Here is a 19,890-nt window from a genome sequence, read left to right on the forward strand (position 1 = left end):
TGGACCAAGCAGTAATGATGTCGATGTAGTACAGCATGCGAACTTGACAGTAAAATAACCACAGTGACTGGTGTACAGTAATTTCAGCATGATTGTTCATTCCTTAAAGAGCAACAGAATTAATGTACACAGCTGTGTAACGTTACCATTTATCCCCTTTCTAATTTTCTGCAATTTGTTGTTAATTGTGCCATTTCTTAATAGCAATCAGTAATATTACTGATTGGATACTTTAAGCATTAGAGTTCTAATTCTTTCCAGACATGCCTGTGCTTTTCAAGACGTAATGAATGTGTCCAAAAGCTGTACAGCTGCATAGTAGATAAATTATTCACCAGCCAAGCCTGACCGAAATTGAAATCCCATTACAAGCTTGAAATGAAAGCTTTCTCTTTGGCCTGCATGCCTGAGTAGAGGATTTGTGTAACAGCAGTATTTCCCTGTGCGTTTTTTGATAAATCCAAGTGGCATTTAGGCTGTAATGATGGTCCTCATGTATAATTAAACAGTAAACCTCAAGTACCTGCTTCACACCTGTCACTGCTGACCAATGAGAGCTCCTTGTCTCTTTATTAGTGACTTGAGATCAAACACTTTCAAATCAGTATTCTATAGAAGGTGTAGTAAAAAAGTTGTGTAACAAAATGTGGTATTGTTGGATAAGAACAGCTTTAGGTTAACAAAATTCTTTGAGAGCAGCTTGCCGTGGCCAGATGGAGAACAGACTATATGGCTAGTATAAAAAAAAAGGTTTGCCCTCTGCAAGGTCATAGCTAAATACACCATGGTTATGTTCTTACCCCATAGCCCACTTAAAAGCGGTCACATTTTTATTATGTGGTTTTTATGCCTAATATTGTGTAGGCCCTCTTGTGAATCTGATCCACCTCTGAACGGTTGAGGCAAGATGAATGCAACAGTTGTGAAACTTGTTCAATTCATGGATTGAAATGTAGGGAATTTGGAGGCCCAGCCAACATTTTGGACCTTTTAATCACATTCCTCAAACCATTCCTGTCTATTCTAAACACTTTCATTAGCGAACAGGCGTCAGATGGACACTCTGACCAGCCTGTGTCTGCTTAGCCCCTAACACAGCCATTTGTGCTATAGTATTTTTTCTGTTCGATCCGGCCAGACGGGCTAGCCTTCACTCTCCACATGCATCAGTGACCCTTGATGGCCAGGACTATGTCACTGGTTCAATGGTTGTCCTAACTTGGTCTACTTTAGGTAGGTACAAACCACTGCGTACCAACAACACCTCTCAAGACCTGCTGGTTTAGATGTGCTATAACCCAGACATCTAGCCATCACAATTTGGTAAGCACAACTTAAAAACACTTAAATAATATACAGTAAAGCCATACCCAACCCTGAAAACTTAGTAAACACAAATGCTTTTCATTTTATAATCCTTTCTTAGAGCACTTTTTCTAGGTAATAACCACAGCATAATGGGAACATCCAAAAAAACCTGCTGTTTTGGCGATGTTCTGACACATAACGTCTAGCCATCACAATTTGATCCTAGTCCAAGTCACTTACATTCTTACACTTGTCCATTTTTCCTCCTTCCAGCACAACAGAACTTTGAGAACTGACTGTTTACTTGCTGAATATATGCCACCCATTGACAGATTCCCTTGTAACAATAAACTATATCAGTGTCATCCATGTCACCTGTGTGTGATGTTAATGTCATGGCTGTTTGGTGTATACAACACTTTAAAGACTGGTTGTTCAGCTAGTTGTTTAACTTTAGATCTAATTCAAATTTCAAAGCAAATCATCTATTAACTTCTTCAACTCTATATTAAAAAATCGCTATCACTCCTTTTCACAGGAAGCTTCAGATATTCTGAAAGATGATCCTAGTCTACGCTACAAATATAATCACTGGTTGCATGGGGGATTTGGTAGCTCAGTGATTAAGGTGTTCGGCTATTAATTGGAAGGTCATTGGTTTGATTCCCAGGTCCACCAAGTTGCCACTGCAGGGCACCTGAGCAAGGACCTTAACCCTCAATTGCTCAGGTGTATAATCTGAAATAAAAAAAAATGTAAGTCACCCTGGATTAGAGTGTCTGCTAAATGCTGTAAATGTAAAAATGTGGTTCTATGCAGGTTTTATACACTATCACCTAACACAAACCTCTATCTACTGCTTTTTTGGGGGATTTCTGGTGGCTTTCCTGGTGAAACAAAATGGGTGGATCCTTATAATACAGAGGTACCAGTGATCGTATTATGGCTGTCTGGAGTTATTTAAATATTCCTGGCTTTGCTATCATAAATTTTGCCACACTCTTTTGAGTGATGACAACATATGGACAATGCCCTGGCTTCCTGTTTTAATGCAGTCTTGTTCAGACTGGGTGGACTCCTGGGAAGAGGAGCGCTACCTTTGACCTCTGGGAGAACTCATTTACTCTGGCCCACAGTGAGAAGATGATGGGATCTGCAGGAAGAGATGTAGCCAGCCAGCTGTCTTTGGAAACACACTGCAATGCTGTAGGATCCCAGAGAAGTGAAAGCTGCCCTTTTACACAGAGCAACGGTGCCTGCCAGACCCATCCATTACTCACTAAGGTCAGAATTTCTGAAGATTTTAAGCTTAAAGATTTCTTTAGGAAGCTCATTATTTGGACCTTTTTTTTTTTTTTTTTTATCCCCATAGGTCACAGGTGACAAACTCCTCACTGGGTGGTTAATCATTTATCTTCTGCTTTCTAAATCTTTTTCTGTTTGTTTTCTGATATAGAGTATTGTTCGTTGTTGGGTGTGCAGCACTTTTACAATGTTTTCACAAAGAAGTGTTTGATTTTACCAGGCTTGCCCCTACTACCTCCATTCCTAATGCAGGACAGCTGTGGAACCTCATTCCTGAATCTTTATGTGGCGCCATGGACGTAATTCAAGCAGCCATTATTTACACACTCAGACCCATCCTTCTTCACAAAAGGAAGAGAGCCTGATGAAAATTTGTCAGAAGCAATAAAATATCCCAGAATCCACCTGTTGATGTTCCATTCTTAGTGTCTTAGTGTGATGTGATGTGACAAACTATCATCACGTTCAACCTGAGTTTAGTGTGAGCTATCATAAATGAACTCAGTGACAAGAGCAAAATGTGTGAGTGCTACTGTCAAATATCAGAGAAATCCATATTCCACGTGAAGATGTGTGAGAACTTCTTCTTTTAAAGAAATGATCAATAATTGTATTCATTTAGGTTAGGTTTATGGGTAAGTATTCAAGTAATATGCAGCAAAAACCTCATTCCTTTATAAAAACAAATAATTACTTATTCACTATTTGATAACTAGTGTTTATTTATATTAATACGGTTTATTTTGTAGATGCTGTGCTTCTCTGAACACAATTAAATTCAATATTCCTAGAATTAAATATGATAATACTAAAATTAGTATAATAAAAGAAAACCACGAAGAGCATTGGTATTCAGAGCCTTCTGTTTAGATAAACTTTAATTTATTCAAATTGATTTAAAATTTCATTTAATTTATTACTTTAATGAGTTGATTAAATGGTATCTGCTTGTGTACAGGATTAAATCAAGTAACTAGGAGGGTCCTCAGTGAAACAATGAATATATTCATGCAAAAAATCTTATAGGAAAATTATTGAAATCTGTTTAATCAGTATCTTAGCAAGGCAATGGTCTAAAGCCCATAGAAAGGGATGTGGTGGCCTAGTGGCTAGGGTATTGGACTATCGAAGGTCGTAAGCATGAATCCCAGGTCCCCAAACTGCCCCAGCTGGGCCCTGGTGCAAGGCCCTTAACCCTCAATTTCTCAGTTGTATAAAATGAGCTAGACATGTAAGCCACTCTGGATGAGGGCGTCTGCCAAATGCTGTAAATGTATCCTGGAGTATGTCCAGAAAAGAAACAACAATATTTTTGTGGGGCTTAAAACCGCAAACTGAATCACATTTAATTTAATTTCATGTAATGCTTTCTACCGTTCATCTTAGATGGCTCCGAACATGTGAGATATTATATTGTATTCTATAAATCTGAATATGTAATAAAGAATGAATAAAAAATTTGACTTAAAAGTCTAGTATTAAAAATATAAAAGAGTTCTTGACTATTGGTTCTCACATCCTTATTGATCTTACTGTGGAGTTGATGTGACTAATCCAGTCCTGCTACATGTTTTGATGATTGTAAGTTGACAATAGCATTGAGGTATGAAGAATCAACAAATTGAACTCTTTGTCTTGTTCTTCAAACTATTCCTGAACAGTTTCAGTGAGGCAGGGAGAATTAACCTGATGAAAGTACACCACATGAATGCCAGGAATCAGCATAGTTTCCCAGCAGAACTTTGCTCAAAACGTAAGGTAAGCGATGCACATGCACCCAGTCATCCGCATGATGAAAAAGAAAACATATTCTATCAGACCAGGCCGTCTTCTTCCATCACTCCATGGTCCACTTCTGATGTTCATGTGCTCATTGTAGGTGCCACTGGCCGTGGACTGCATGGGCACTCTAAATAGTCTGCAGCTACGTGGCCACCATACACAGCAAGCTGTAGTGCACTGTTTGTTCTGACACCTTTCTATCATAGCCAGCATGAACTTTTTCAGCAATCTGTGCTACAGTAGCAATTCTGTGGAAGCAGACCAGATGGGCTAGCCTTTGCTTCTCACACTCATCATTGAGCCTTGGCCACCTGTGACCTTGACACTGGTTCATTGGTTGTCGTTCCTTGGACCACTTTTGGTAGCTACAAAGACTGCATACTGTGAAAGATTCCAATATGACCCAGGTTGACTTAGATGACCCCGGTGCCTAGCCATCACAATTTGGCTATTGTTGAAGTCTCTATGATCCTTATGATTGCCCATTTCAACACATCAACTCTGCGAACTGACTGTTTACTTTCTGTGTAATATAATCACATTTTTTGACAGGTGCCCTCAATAGGAAATACATTTATTTCACCAAAATGATGTGGAAAAGTGGCTGAATGTATTTACTTTTTGAACTTGTTTGTCTTGACCATCTTCCAGCAGAACTCATGCTGAGTTTAGAACCAGTTTATCAGTCAGTCTACCTAAACATTTCTTCACACAGACACTGTCACATGTTTGTAATGTTTGACAATCTTTTTAAATTAAATACTGACAGCCAAAATGACTACGGTGCCCCTGTGTTTCAGTCAGAATGAAAGTTTTTTTTATAGCATTTTCTCACTTTTGGTGGTAACCATACAAAAAAAACACTAAAATAATACCTTTGCTCAATATAACCACATAACTCATAATCCTAAACAGAGATCTAATACTTTTGGCTATTTTTGGCCAAGCTATTGTTTTTTATATATGCTTTTCATTTGATAATCTTCTATCACATATATTTTTTTAATGTAAATTACTGTTTGCAAACATTTATATGCCTACATGTCTGAGGGTCTTGAAAATATTAAGTATGATAAAAACGTAAACAATATTTTTTTTAATGAACACGATTAAAAAAGTGGACAGTAACTAAATGTTAGGAATTTAACCGACTAAAATGGCAAGTAATTTTATTTTAAAGTAATGACATTAAATTTACAGTGCAGTAAGTTACAGTATGAAAACAAAAAAACATTTTGACATGAAAACATTCTGATGATGTTTTATTCAGCATATAATGAACAAGCATATCTAAAGTGAAAGAAATAATTATTTGACTATAAATTCTTTGTAACCTTATAAGGTTACACAGACTTTTTAACAAGGACCATTAACCTGCCAGTAACCTAGTGTATGGCCTTATTAATGCTATACAGCCTGAACTGGCAAACTAAAAGCAGATGATTTGAATGGGTGTGTTAAGTATTGGTGAAAGTTCTGCAGTTCTGTATCTCTTCGATTCTAGAGTCTGATCTAAGCCTAATATAAGCTGATTCATTTGTCTGGCACTTGTGTCTCTCAGCATAGCCATTTTTTAAAAAAATATGCAGTTCTCTTTACACTTTGTAAAATCTTGCTTTATTCAACTAAGCTTCCCCCAAACCAGAAACACAGGGCTCAGCACTTGGCAAAGCAGTCACTTTAAACCCCCAATTATCCAATTATCGACGAAAAGAGTAATCCATCTTCCTCAATCACAGCTGGCAGACATAGCTTTTACATGTCAAAGACAATCTTGATAAATTATGGCGTGGCTTTTAGACCATACCATGCTTATAAGAGTCATTTTTAACAACATTTTGAAAACCACAAAAAAAAAACTCTTATTGATACATGTCATACAAGGGATATAGTCATCAAATCACACACTAATAGGTAGGCTAAAAGAAAATCAGAACATTGTTGCATCGATTCTGTTAGTCTCTTAGTCCATTACTATGCTAGAGGCTGGAGCATTGTCTTTTCTTTGCTCTGATTATTAGCTATGGCTCAGAGTAATATTGAATTATTAAGGCTCTTGAAGTGTGTTTGAAGGGATGAAATAATGCCAGTTCTTATTAATGTCTTTCAAGACATGTTAATAATGGAACTCTGCATTCTCAAAAGCTCTACCTATTCACTTCAATTCAATTCAATTTATTAATATAGTGCTTTTCACAATACACCTTGTCTTAAAGCAGATTTACATAAGTATGAAACAGTGAAAAAAATAAGTTTTTAGTTTTAAATTAAGTTACAAACAATTTTCCTTAATGAGCAAGCCAGAGGTGAAGGTGGCAAGGAAAAACCTTGAGAGCAACCAGGTTAAGAACTGAACCCATCATCATTTGGGTGATAATAGACAGTAAATATTGTAAATGTAAATAATGTCCTTTCTACAACAGAGACAATGTCCTTTCTACCCGCTCTTTTTTTTTTTCATTTCTTGAACTGTGTAAATTATAGCTTCTCATTAATGATATTGATATTGACCAATATAACACAATCAAGATGGCTGTTGTGAGAAATCTCAACATGTTATCAGTGTATCCATTGATGGAGACGTCAAAGCACTTTAGTACGTCACTCTGGATAAGGAAGTCTACCAAAAGCTGTAAATATAATTGTAAATGTAAGCATGGCTGTATTGGCTATAGGCACAAGGTCTGAGGTAACCACAGGCAGGCTGATTTTGAAGGTTATTTTAAAGACACAATATGGCCAAATGACAATGAAAATAAAGAAGCCACAAAGAAGCCACAGCTGTATAGTGTGTTGCTTGTCGCCATGTATACATACTGACTGTATTAAGTGTAGTATCGGTTTCAGTGTAACATACTATTGCAAAAACTGGAATTTTATGTAGTCTACACACACACGAGTGAAATGATACACACAGTTACATTTTCCAGTGCTGTTTAATATTAAATATCAACACTCTTGGACAGTTTTAGAGGACTGGAATGAACTGTTGTAATATTATTTCATTAATAGCAACAGTTAAGGTGTCAAATTGTTTCTAGTCATTGTTGAGATGTTTTATAAAGAATAAACCAAATAAGTCACCTAATGATAAGCTACATGTTGAGACACAAAGGGCAAGGCATTTAAAACAGTAGTCTTTTTTTGTATATGTAGTATAGATCTGTTCAAGGAATTTTGATTGTGTAGCTATTTTATACCTTTAACTAATAGATTTTATGTCACATTCAGCTTTTTCCTTGCAAACTTCTGATATCCTCTTTCAGATCTGTTTTAATAATGTTCATTTCATTTACTGGGCATAAGCATCTAATGAATATAAACCCATTCTTAAATGGGCAGAAGGTGACTCCATATATCTAGCATATATGTATACATACTATGTAATATGTAATTGAGCTATGAACAATAAATGAACAATAAATCCTGTGTAATATTTTCATCTGAACCAGCTTAAACAAGTTCATGGTGAACACAGAGACCCTGGCCATCTAATCTCCAGCAGAATCCCAGTGCCAGAGTCGCAGATCACTGCAGAGATTGTAAGGGACCACAGACAAGAGTTAGAGACCCACTGGGAAGAGAGAAAACATTCGCTGGCCCCGTCTGACACAGAGGGTCAAGAGGTCAACCCCAGCCACTGTAGGCAGCTTAGAAGAGAGGGTGTCCCTGCTCCCCCCAGCGCCATCATTCTGAAGGCCGGGCAGCTGGCAGGTGTCAGGAGTTACAAAGGGCCATCTGTGCGAAGAGAACTGTCCCCAGTGTTCCCTCGCTTCACTACTTCATTAAACTTTTCACTCTATAAACCCACTGAGCTGACCAGGGTGTGGGACACACTCCAAACACTCCTATCCCAGAATGCCTCACTTAGCCAACTCGACTCATCTGTTATTATATGTTACTTTGTTTGTGCCAGCATTTATAGGGAGAAGTTTTGTTTAGTTTGACTCTTTGTCTTTCCTGAAGTCATGAAGTATTCCGTCTCTCTGTTTTAACAATCAAAAATAAAAATTAAATATTATAGGAAATTATTTGTCTGAAACCTGCACATAGTCTGGAATGATCCAGCCTTTAAATCCAGGCCAAAGTCACACTGGTGAAGAATAACTAGAGAAGGATTGCATATTAGATATTTAGTGCAAATTCTTTGGAGCTTTTAGGTTCAACAACATTGCAGAAAGCTGAAAAGAAAGATTTCTAGCTTAAATTTCATTCTAATTTACTTTGCACACCCAAACAGAGTGTGTTATTTCATCACCATTTTTTTTCCATGTGCATAATAAAAGTCATAAATACCAAAACATGTTACACTAATCATGTAACATGATGCTGTCTGTGCTGGGTGTGTATAGCACATACACACCCAGCACAGACAGCATCATGTTACATGATTAGTCCTAAATATAACTCTTTATTCATCTTTACATAGTTTACAAAAGCATATACTGGCATCCTATGATCCCTTGGTAGCTTTTAATTGCCTGAAAAGTTTCAAAAGCGATGACTAGACAGAATACTGATGTAGACAGAGACTGGGCCCCTAGGACTAGGCTGCTGTTTCCTTGTGACTTCCTTTTGGGTGTTTAAACAGTTAAGTTGGTAACAAACTTGTGTGGAAAGGGTGGACTCAGGATGTGGGAGGGAAATGGCTGGAGTAAGGAAAGACTCATTCTTTGCACTGTCAAATAGGAAATGGGCACAGATTCCAAGGAAACTGTCTTGTTCCTGACTAATAATCTGGTCAGGACCTCCAACTGTGCTGTTTATCTGTCCAATATATGTGTAGCTTGATGGCCAAGTGTGCATGTATGGGTCATGCAAAATAGAGTATCTGAGAAAGGCCACTGCTTGAAATCTGAATGGGAGAGTACATACTGCAACGCCCAATATAATACAGGAAGATCTGCCCTTTGATAAGAAGAGACAATCTCATTGTTAGTAAAAGCATAAAATATAAAAGCTAGAGCATGTAAATATAAAATACAGCTGTCTCCACAACAGTCCTGATTGGATTTTGAATAATGTTATGAAAGAAATAACAGATACATGCTTTGATTTTCTTTAAGAACAGCAATAAATAATTATAACTAACTTGCCCCATAGAATAGAATAGAAGCCTTTATTTTGTCACATATACATTACAGCACAGTGAAATTCTTGCTTAGCATGTCCCATCTTTGGAAGTTGGGGTCAGAGAGCATGGTCGGACATGATACAGGGCCCTGGAGCAGAGAGGGTTAAGGGCCTTGCTCAACGGCACAACAGTGGTACATTGGCAGAGCTGGGGCTTGACCCCAAGTCAACAATCCAGAGCCTTAACCACTTGAAACACTCTATTTTTTTTAATAATATATAATGAAAAGGACAAATGGGCATATCTGTAAAAGACTCTTTAGTCTGTGACAGTATGGGAGAGTTGCCAAGATGGCAACTTTAAATTTATCTAATATTAATCTTGAATTTTGTATTCTATTAATCTTTATATTATTCTTTATATTAACCTTTTGTTCTATGTTTATGTTCTGTAAATCTGCTCTGAGACAATGTAATCGTAAAAAGCGCTATACAAATAAACTTGAATTGAATTGAATTGAATGGCCAGTAAATGAACAGATACGCATCCATACCAGGGGCAATTTATAGTCTCCAGGTTAGACAATGACCAAGATCAAAACCAGGAACAAGAAGCTCTGAGGTGGCAACACTTATGCATTCAGCCAACAAAACACATATGATTAAGTCAGCAAACTATGATTAATGGATGTTGAGCTTCAAGTCATTTTAATGTTAGAATGTCATGTACAATTATGGAAAATACTAAAATTGGCCATAAATGTTGGGTCAGGAACAGGTTAATTGTGACTGGTGCAGCACAATGTTAAAGCAGGTAATACCGGTGTCTCACAGTTAGACAGTGGTGTCTAACACAAAAAGCAGCAATTTGTAGCTGGCTACAATGTTATTATTTTAAATTATTTCAATATACCATTTCATGCATATATTATTTATAATCATATATGACTTGTTTTTTATTACAAAAATTCATTCAGTTTTTATTTTCTCTATTTACAACAGGTATGCCTTTAGTTATGAATTTAAAAATCTTACTGTTTTTTATTAACAAAAAAAAACAGTTTTAAGTAAAAAAAATGTTTTAAACAAAATATAGCCATATTCTTGTGCACAATTCTTGTTTAAAAACAATGTGTTTTAATTATTTTTTTGCCTTTTTATTCGAATTTTTATTTTTATTTAAAAGGTTAGTAAGATATGTTGGATACAGCCTGCACTGATGAAGATGTAATTGTTAAACTCTAATATGAGGAATAATTCATGTTGTACTATGAGCTGATCAGTGCATGTTCGTGTTTTAGGGCCCCGTGCTCATGATATCACCTAGGCCCACAGGCCAACCCCATTGCTTAGGGTCATCGTATAGTTTAGATTACTAATTTACTTAGATAACTATGTGAACCAGTGGGATTAATCAAAAGTGTCTGTGGGAGCGAGATAATCTGCAAGAGTCAATGGGAGTGCAGAGTCCCACACACTTCTGCTTCACAGCTCCAGAGTCTGGGATATTTGGTAGCCAGCCACTGCATCTTCTCAAGCTATGTTTTTTTCTGTATAGTTACCATCATCCTTCCCATTCAAAAAAGAGTTTGACTGAGACAAGAGCTTAAGAGTTTAAGAGCACCCATAATGAGAACATGGATTTTATTTTCAATAACACCCTTCTGACATAACACACACAACACTATGGGCTCACGAAGAAAAAAAAATATCTATCAAGATTAGGTTTGCTGTATCAATTCTCTGTATTAGTCATTACTCTTGTTTCTCTTGTTTCTTCACCAGAGCATCACTGGGTCTGATGATGCAGACGCAAGCTAAAATCTATCCTCACCTACTGTACTACAATGGCATCACATCGTTTTAGCAGCATGCATTCTTAATTCTGTGAAATACTATACACTGTACCTTGGGTAGTACTGAGTATTTAGTATGTACTATCTTTTTGTATCTTTAGTATGTACACTATGTAGCTATATTTTTGTGAACACCTAACCATTACACCCTGATGTGTGCCTTCCCAGCCACATGTTTAAAGCAGTTTTTAAAGCAGTACTGTTAAAGCAGTACTGTATGTCTTTGTATGGTTCAATTCATTCAATTCAAGTTTATTTGTATAGCGCGTTTTACAATGGGCTTTGTCTCAAAGCAGCTTTACAGAACATATATAGAGAATTAATATAGTAAAAATTCAAGATATATATAGTTCGCAGTGTGTATGTATGTATGTATATGTATTTATCCCCAGTAAGCAAGTCTGAGGTGACTCAGGCAGCAGTGGGGAGGAAAAACTCCCTTAAATTGGTAAGGAAGAAACCTTGAGAGGAACCAGACTCAAAGGGGAACCCATCCTCGTATGGGTGACATTAGAGGGTGTAATTACAAGTATACAGTCAAACAAATGTTGAATTGGAGGATCTGTAGATGTCTCAGGATTGGCTTTAAGGGTGGTCGGCTGTGCGTTGTCTATATTATTTACGAATATATCCTTTATGGTGTCATATTACAACTTCCAAGAGGTTTGCAAAGTTTGGAGTGAGCGATCTGCACACAGCTGAACACCTTTGGGATGAATCTGAACGCTGATCGTGCCTCAGAACTCACCTGACATAAGCACCTGACCTCACTAATGCTCTGCTGGCTGAATGGTTAAATCACCACAGTCATGCTCCAGAATCTAGTGGAAAGCCTTTCCAGAAGTATGGAGGGCTAAATGGAGTGATGGTAAGGTGTCCACAAATGTTTGAGCTTATATGTCGCTGTCTTAATTTTAAGCAGATTTTTAGAGTAACAATATAAATTTACAGTATGTACATATACATTCCTAGGTATTATATTTGAAGATACAAAATATTATGGGTACCACCCTAGAGACAAGAAAATGTACAGTTTACTCCTATTATTAATAAGCGTGTGCTGATAATAACTGTACGCCAAATTTGAGTTATGTGTGTATAATGATTTAATACCAAATTTGGGGACAAATATAAATGAATGTGTTGTTCAGAGGTTATGCAAGAGTCTCTCAGTTATGCTTGATTATGTCCTAGGACCTGGGTATTTTTCCTGCACATTGGCTCAAGCAAAAAAGCAGTAAGTTCAGAATAACTGTCTAATAATTTAACAGAATTATTATATGTCATGCTGAAATTTATTCTCTGGGCAGTAAAAAAACAATGAAATGCAATTCAAGGTTAATATAAAAAAAAAAATTACACTATTACTTATTTAATAGTATTGCCCACAAAAAGGTGTTTTTTATACAGAGAACATGGAGGAGACAGTATCTTCATTGGGGACTTTACTTATCTTAACGAGTAAATTGTTTATATTTAAAGTTATTAATTAATTTAATCTTAGAGCTAAATATAGCAGATGAATGCATGATCAGATTATCATTTTTACCATGAGAATGTTTTCATTACAAATGAGCACATCAAATAGGGTTAGGGTTAGGGTTAGAAAAAACACTGGCATAATTTTATTAATTTAACTGACAATCGCTAAATAAATGCATGAAAATATACTATGCAGCACATGATACATTACAATTTCATGAAACTGAATTTGTGTCTCATAAATACATTCATTTGTGCACACAACTGTGCTATAAAACTATAACTGTTTATAAAACTCATAAAATAGAATATTTTACAAGCTTCAGAATAATGATGGTGGAAACTATTCAGTTAAACTGAACCAAAATTTGCACTTAAATGTGATGATGCATATACAACAATCAGCCATAACATAAAAGCCTGTCTAATATTGTGTAGGTCCCTCATCTGACTCCAAAACAGACTCATCAAAGCCTTTCTTTGAAGGTGTGATGTGGTTTCTGACACTCAGATGTTAGCGGCAGATATTTTAAGTTGAGGTGGGGCTTCAGTTGATCAGACTTGTTTGTCCAGAACATCACACAGATTTTCAATTGGACTGAGAGCAGAGGAATTCTAAGCCGAAGTAAACACCTGGGTACTTTTTGTTTTGTTCCTTAAATCATTCTTGAATAATTTTTGAGGTGTGGCAGAGCAAATTGTTCTGTTGAAAGTTGCCAGTTAAGGTATGCGGGTTTACAATCATGCCAAACAATTTTTTTCTTTATTATAAACTATTGTAGAAAGGACATTATTTACATTTACATTATTTACTGACCAGTGTCACCCAAACAAGGATAGGTTCCCTTTTGTGTCTGGTTCCTCTCAAGGTTTCTTCCTCATTTTAGCTCAGGGAGCTTTTCCTTGCCATCATTGGGGCTTGCTAATTAGGGACAGATGTTTAGTTTCAAACTTTACATATATACAGTATATATATTATATATATATATACAGTATATACAGTATATATATATATATATATATATATATATATATATATATATATATATATATATATATATATATATATATATATCTCCATGTGATTTAAATGAAAACATAATTCCTCAGACCACACCACCTTCTTCCATTGCTCTATGGTCCAGTTCAGATTCTACATTTGGCCATTTTAGACACTTTTGGTGGTGGACAGGGCTCAGCATGGGCACTATGTGTATCAGTGAGCAATGCAAAATGATAAGTGAAATCTTAAACAGTGCAATAAATAGCCAAATGTAACACAGAAAATAGACCATGCAAAAGTATTAATGTGCTCTTAATAAATAAAAATAATAGTAGACTATGGACAATGTTTACGGTCAAATGTGACATACTCAGAGATATTGCACACACATACGAATGGGAAACATATAAAAACATAATTTAATGGCTCTTATTATACCAAAATTTGATTTTAAGCTGTTACACCAGATGAGTTCTTTTTCATGTCTACCCTTTTATTTTTTTCACTGTCCAGCTTTCGTTACTAAACTGAAGGGGGAAAAATGTGCCAGACAAATGAAAGTGTTTTTCTTCTGACACATTTTCCTCACATGGCTGGAGCCCATTGTACAGTTCCAACAAAAAGAGCCCAAATAGCCAAACAATTTAAGATAATACAATGTCCTTTATTCATCCCACAGCTGGGGAAATTTGCATTTTAGCTAAATCTCATTATTGTTCCTTTTTTAACATTTTTATCAGACTTGGAGAGTTAAGAAGACTATACAATATGATGTCATCAGAAAAAAAAATAACATTCCACCAGTGTACAGGGGCATAAATACTCTCTACATTGTGTCAGCTTTAGTCAGTGGCTTTATGGCTGAGGCTCTGTTTACTTTAGTGTTTCTTTTTCCCTTTTCCTTTTGCAGTAGATATAGGGCGGATACTGGCGACGGCTTCCCCTAGGTCCTGATACACTTCCTCACTAAAATGTTAGCCAAGAGAACATCAGCACTCAGTAATATCAGACGCAATCTCTGACTGACTGTGTGTACACATGTAGACGGCTGAATTTTTTATATGTATTATTTCACTTTGAAAGTTTTGAATACAAACATAATCTGTTTAAACAAATCCCTCTTTCAAAATTCCCTGTGTGAATGAATGTTCTCCCTCATCCTGAACGATAAACTTCTAAAGAAATCATGGCCTCCCAGTGAAAGATATGAAACTCTATTTAAACCCCAGTGGTGACATTGCAGCAGGCCGAGTGAACGAGTGCTAATAAAGCATGTGGGTGATGTTTAGTGAATAGAGACCTCTGCCAGGCTGGCGCTGACCATTAGAGGAAATGTGAGTCCAAGTGACTGGTGTTATTGATTCCAGTCAACAAAATGAGTCCGTGTAATCCGTCCGCCTTTGTTCTGTCCACTTGCTCGAGTGCTCTCATTAGCCCCCTGTGAATGGTCAACCTGTCAGCGGGTCAGCTCTCCAACTGACTGACCTTTGACTCTCGCTTATTCTTGGACAAATTAAAGCTCATAAATGATAAATCCAGGCATGCTGTACTACCTCCACAGCATGCTCGACCCAGATCTGGTGCCCATTATACAGCCAGGCAGGCTTTTTATTGGCACTCGTTAGACCTGCGATTGCTTTAATGTTCATCCTTCTTGACAGCAGGCAGAGTAATATTCTTGTGTTAGGGAACACGATTGCCTGATCTGCTCTGACACTTACACTTTGTATTAGGCTGTAGTAGCCCAAAACTCACTGCAGAGAGATTCACAGCATTCACAGTTACTTGTATAAGAGTTTTTTAAAGCACAAATTTTAATGTGAAATAATGTACATATATTCTTTTCCATTTTACAGAATATTAAATTAAAGTATGTTAACTGAAATCTCTCTAGCTTTTGTTTTTATGTCTTTTTGGAACGCATAGGAGGAAGCGGCACTGTTTCCTGCCACAGTATTATTGGTTCTCTGCCGGCTCCTCAGCATAGATATCTTAATCAGCAACTGTCTGTTATTCTACCACAAGAGGAAGCATTCTTGTTTGTCGTAAAAGTTGTTCCATCACCCACCATGCTTTGGAATGCTTTGGTCCAAACCAATTATGTGGTTTTAAAGAGGTAGCCTGGAAGGATTTTTCCGACACTGTTTGGCCATTTGAATCTGGATTATTAACAGTTCAGATAAATTCAGATTCTCTCCACAAAACATTAAAAGATCTATAAACAAATGCAGTCCATAAAGTCAAACTTGTACTCAGATTCTTATTCATTCATTTTCTTGAAGCACTGACTGGCTCAGCTTACCTGCATGATGAAATATCTTTGTTGACTAGTAAATATAAATATGTGATGAAAATGTGCTAAGAAAAAAATAATGACTAATTAGTGCAGATTTTATGTCTTACTAAAATAGCATCTAAATAAGTACTGATTAAGTAAACAAATTAATCTATGAAAAAACAATATTGTGCATGATAATAACTCTGACAGTAACAACCAATGCTACGCTAATAGCTAGTTCTTTTTTGAAAGAATTCTATCTGCCTTCAAAATACAAAGTATATGAAGCAACATATAGAAGTACAAATACATATAAAATAGTCTCAAGTCCACCTTGATGCCCACAAATTCCTTTACTTTTGCCCTTTATGTACTTTATTTTATAAAGAGTTATTTAATTGTTATTTGAAGGAGTAGTTCATTCCACCACCTATGTGCCAGAACAATGAAGGGCCTTGATTGATCCTTTCCTTGTACCCTGTGAGATGGTGGGATCAGACTAATAGTGTGGGATGTGATAAGTGCTTTATGGTTAACAATGGGCTTTTTGAATCAGTGTATTAAATCAGATGCAGGAAGCTAGAGGAAACTAGTGGACGGAGTGTAGCAATGATGTGGTGAGAGAGAATAAGTCATGCAGCTGCATTTTGGATCAGGTGCCGTGGTTAAATGGTGTGCAGAGGCAGACCTGCCAGGAGGAAGGTGCAGTAATTCAGACTTAAAATAATAAGGGACTGAACAAGCACCTCTGTGGATAGGATTGGACGAATCCTTCTGATGTTTTAATGGAGACACTTGTATGATCAGGTCCATTTAGCAATGTGAGACAAGAAGGACAGGTGAATGTTTATAGTTACCCTAGGGTTACAGATGGTGAGCTCTGAAAGTATCAAGGTAGATCACAAGATACTGACATGAGATGAATAAGGATATCTCTGGGGATGAAAATCAGTTTTGCTGTGTATTAAATTTCACCTTCCGTCCATGATTAAATGTCTGGTAGATATGCTGAGATCTGTTTAAAAACATGCGTGTTGAAGGAAGAACCTTAGGGATAAGTAGTGCTGACTTTATAGCAGTGGTATGAAAACACATATAAACATATGACCTCAATAAGAGAGGAAGTATAGAGAGCCTTGTGGAACACCAGTGCAGACTCTGCAGAGAGCAGATGTGGATTTCTTTCATGTCAAGTAATATGACCATTCCTCCAGGTAGAAATAAATGATTTACCATGCCATGTCATGACTGTCAGTGATTCGTGAAGATGGACAAGAGAGTCATGTGGTTGACTATATTGAAGGCTCATGAAAGGTGAAGGAGAATGAGGGCTGATAACAATTTGGCTGATATAGTGGCATGTAGTCTATGAGATGGCCAGAAGGCATCTTCTGTGGAGTGTGCTGTTTTGAAGCCAAACTAGTTAGTATCTTAAAGGATACTGTGAGTGATATAGGGGTTGCTAATTACTGATGTCTATGTTATCTACAGTGGGATTCAGCAGGTCAAAATAGACATGGAATGCAGTTGGAACATAACTAGATGTTATGGGATCCACTGGGCAGGTGGTGGGATTGCAGGACCAGATGACTTGCAGGGAGAACTTCTGTTGATAGAGGAGGAAAATGTGTCAGACGAACAGAGAAAGTCTGAGAAACAATCTTCTTATTAAAAACAAGGCAAAGTCTTTAGCAGTCACAGAGAAGCATGGGTATATCTTATCTTATTTCAGAGAAGCTCAGGTGAGAACATAGACAAGCAAGAGTGGAATGAGACAGGATCAGTATTGAGTTGTGATTCCCCCACTTTCCCTCTGCTGCTTTTTTTTCTACCTCTCTTTGATGGCTGCACAACATATCCAACATCTAAGGAGCAGGGTCAGAAACCTTCCTGGGTTTAGAAGATAGAGGGCAGAGAAGGTCCATGGATGAGGAATATGAACAGAGGAATGAGTTAGTGGCTAAGAGTGGAGACTGTAGAAGAGGCAAAAGTGTCTAGAAAGGATGATGAGGTACAGGAAGCAGGAGGAACGGAAGATAGAGTGGAGGTTTCGGCGAGTAGGAGAAAGGTATAAATATTGATTTAGGCAGGATAGGGAACATGATGGAAAAGAATGACCATAAATTAAAAAACTAACTTGTCAAATCTATAAAAACAGTAAAACCCTCTATAAAGCTATCTTTTTACCTTTTTATCCATCATCCTTTTTCAAATTAAATTATATCTATTTTTGCTCATGCTGGATGGTTGTTGAAATTAAAATACTGTTTTAGAAAAAAAAAGTTTAATGGTTAAACATCTTTTATTCTGCCATAGTTTTTTTTTTTTTTTTTTAGATTTTATCAATATCACTGTTTATCATCAAGGCCCCATGCACACATATACACACACACTCATTCACATGCCATAGCAATAGGATCATCAATGAGGGAATAACATTACCTGCTTTTCCACAATGCTGCTACCTTCCTTCTCTTCCCTCTGTCTTATTTTCATGGGCATCTAGCAATCCCCTCACAGAGAGAACTATGGCTTTTAGGCCAATTTATTCAGCAGCATTAATACTAGCCAGTGATCCATAAGGTACTTTTCCTTAAAGTCCTTAAAATAACATTGAATTGTTATATATACAAAATTAATATTTAAATATTTAAAGTGCACAGTGGCAGGCTGAATGCACAGTAAGTCAGAAGCATTAGGCAGCTATCTGGATGAACTGTGGAAAAACATGAAAAAAAATGTCCCAAGTGGCAATTTTGTTAAACTTTAACTAGCCATAATTAGTTATAGTAATAATATAGTACAATGGTCATAGAGTATAGAACAGAGTAATATAATTTTTGGCGATTCTTAAATAAATGTGAGGTGTAAGCTTCATCTAGCATAATTAGCATGGTACAGACGTTTTCATTGGTTACTTTAGTCATATCATCGTTTTAATTCATAATGGCATTCCTTTAGATTGACAGGTGCAGGATCCCCAGCTTCCAGAAAAAATGAAAGCTTGATACCTCATGTCATTGTGGTTAATGATTGATTGACAGTAAATAACATGTGACATCATCTTTCCTAAATGACACTTAATAATTGTTAATACTCCAGATCAGTAACCTGGGGGATAAAATCGTGTCCCTTAGTTTTGTGTAAAGCTTGATTCAGAAGCTTTGGATAGCTTTTCTAATCATCTAAAACTGCAGACATTGTGCTACTGAAGTGTTAGAACCTCACTAGTAAGATTCTGGGGATATACTGTATGTAATAATTAAAGAAATATTTTTTGTAGCAAACACTGTTTTATTCAGGTTGATTCATTTTCTTCTGCTTGTACCTTTCATTAAAAAAAGTTGGCATGGGTGATGCGTGCTCATTCTATTCATATTCAGATGAAAGCAACTCTCTCTATCTGGCATTTACATACTGAAGAGGTGCTGGCGAGAAATGGTCGTGTCTACTGAGGGATGTGAACGAGGATGCCACAACAAACCAGCAGTTACCAAGACATGGATGGAGCAATGCTAGTCACTGTGTTAATTGGTGGTGGTCGCCATCTGTCTATTAATGTAGTGAAGCAGCCTGTAGACCGGTGGCTTCCACTGCAAAGCCAGCAGTCTGTAATCAGGGCCAGGACCATATACTACCCCATCACATTCACTGTTTACGGGGGAAGGGGGCACAAGTTTGAAGACGAAGATGAGACACCATCGTTCTATACAGTTATATTCAGTAGAACATGTATTATGAAATTCACTGTCTGAACACCAGACTACATATTTCATTGTTTTGTTGTTGGAAAACAGCTTCTA

The sequence above is a fragment of the Tachysurus fulvidraco genome, chromosome 4 (genome assembly GCF_022655615.1).
Source record: "Tachysurus fulvidraco isolate hzauxx_2018 chromosome 4, HZAU_PFXX_2.0, whole genome shotgun sequence".
NCBI classification, from domain to species: domain Eukaryota; kingdom Metazoa; phylum Chordata; class Actinopteri; order Siluriformes; family Bagridae; genus Tachysurus; species Tachysurus fulvidraco.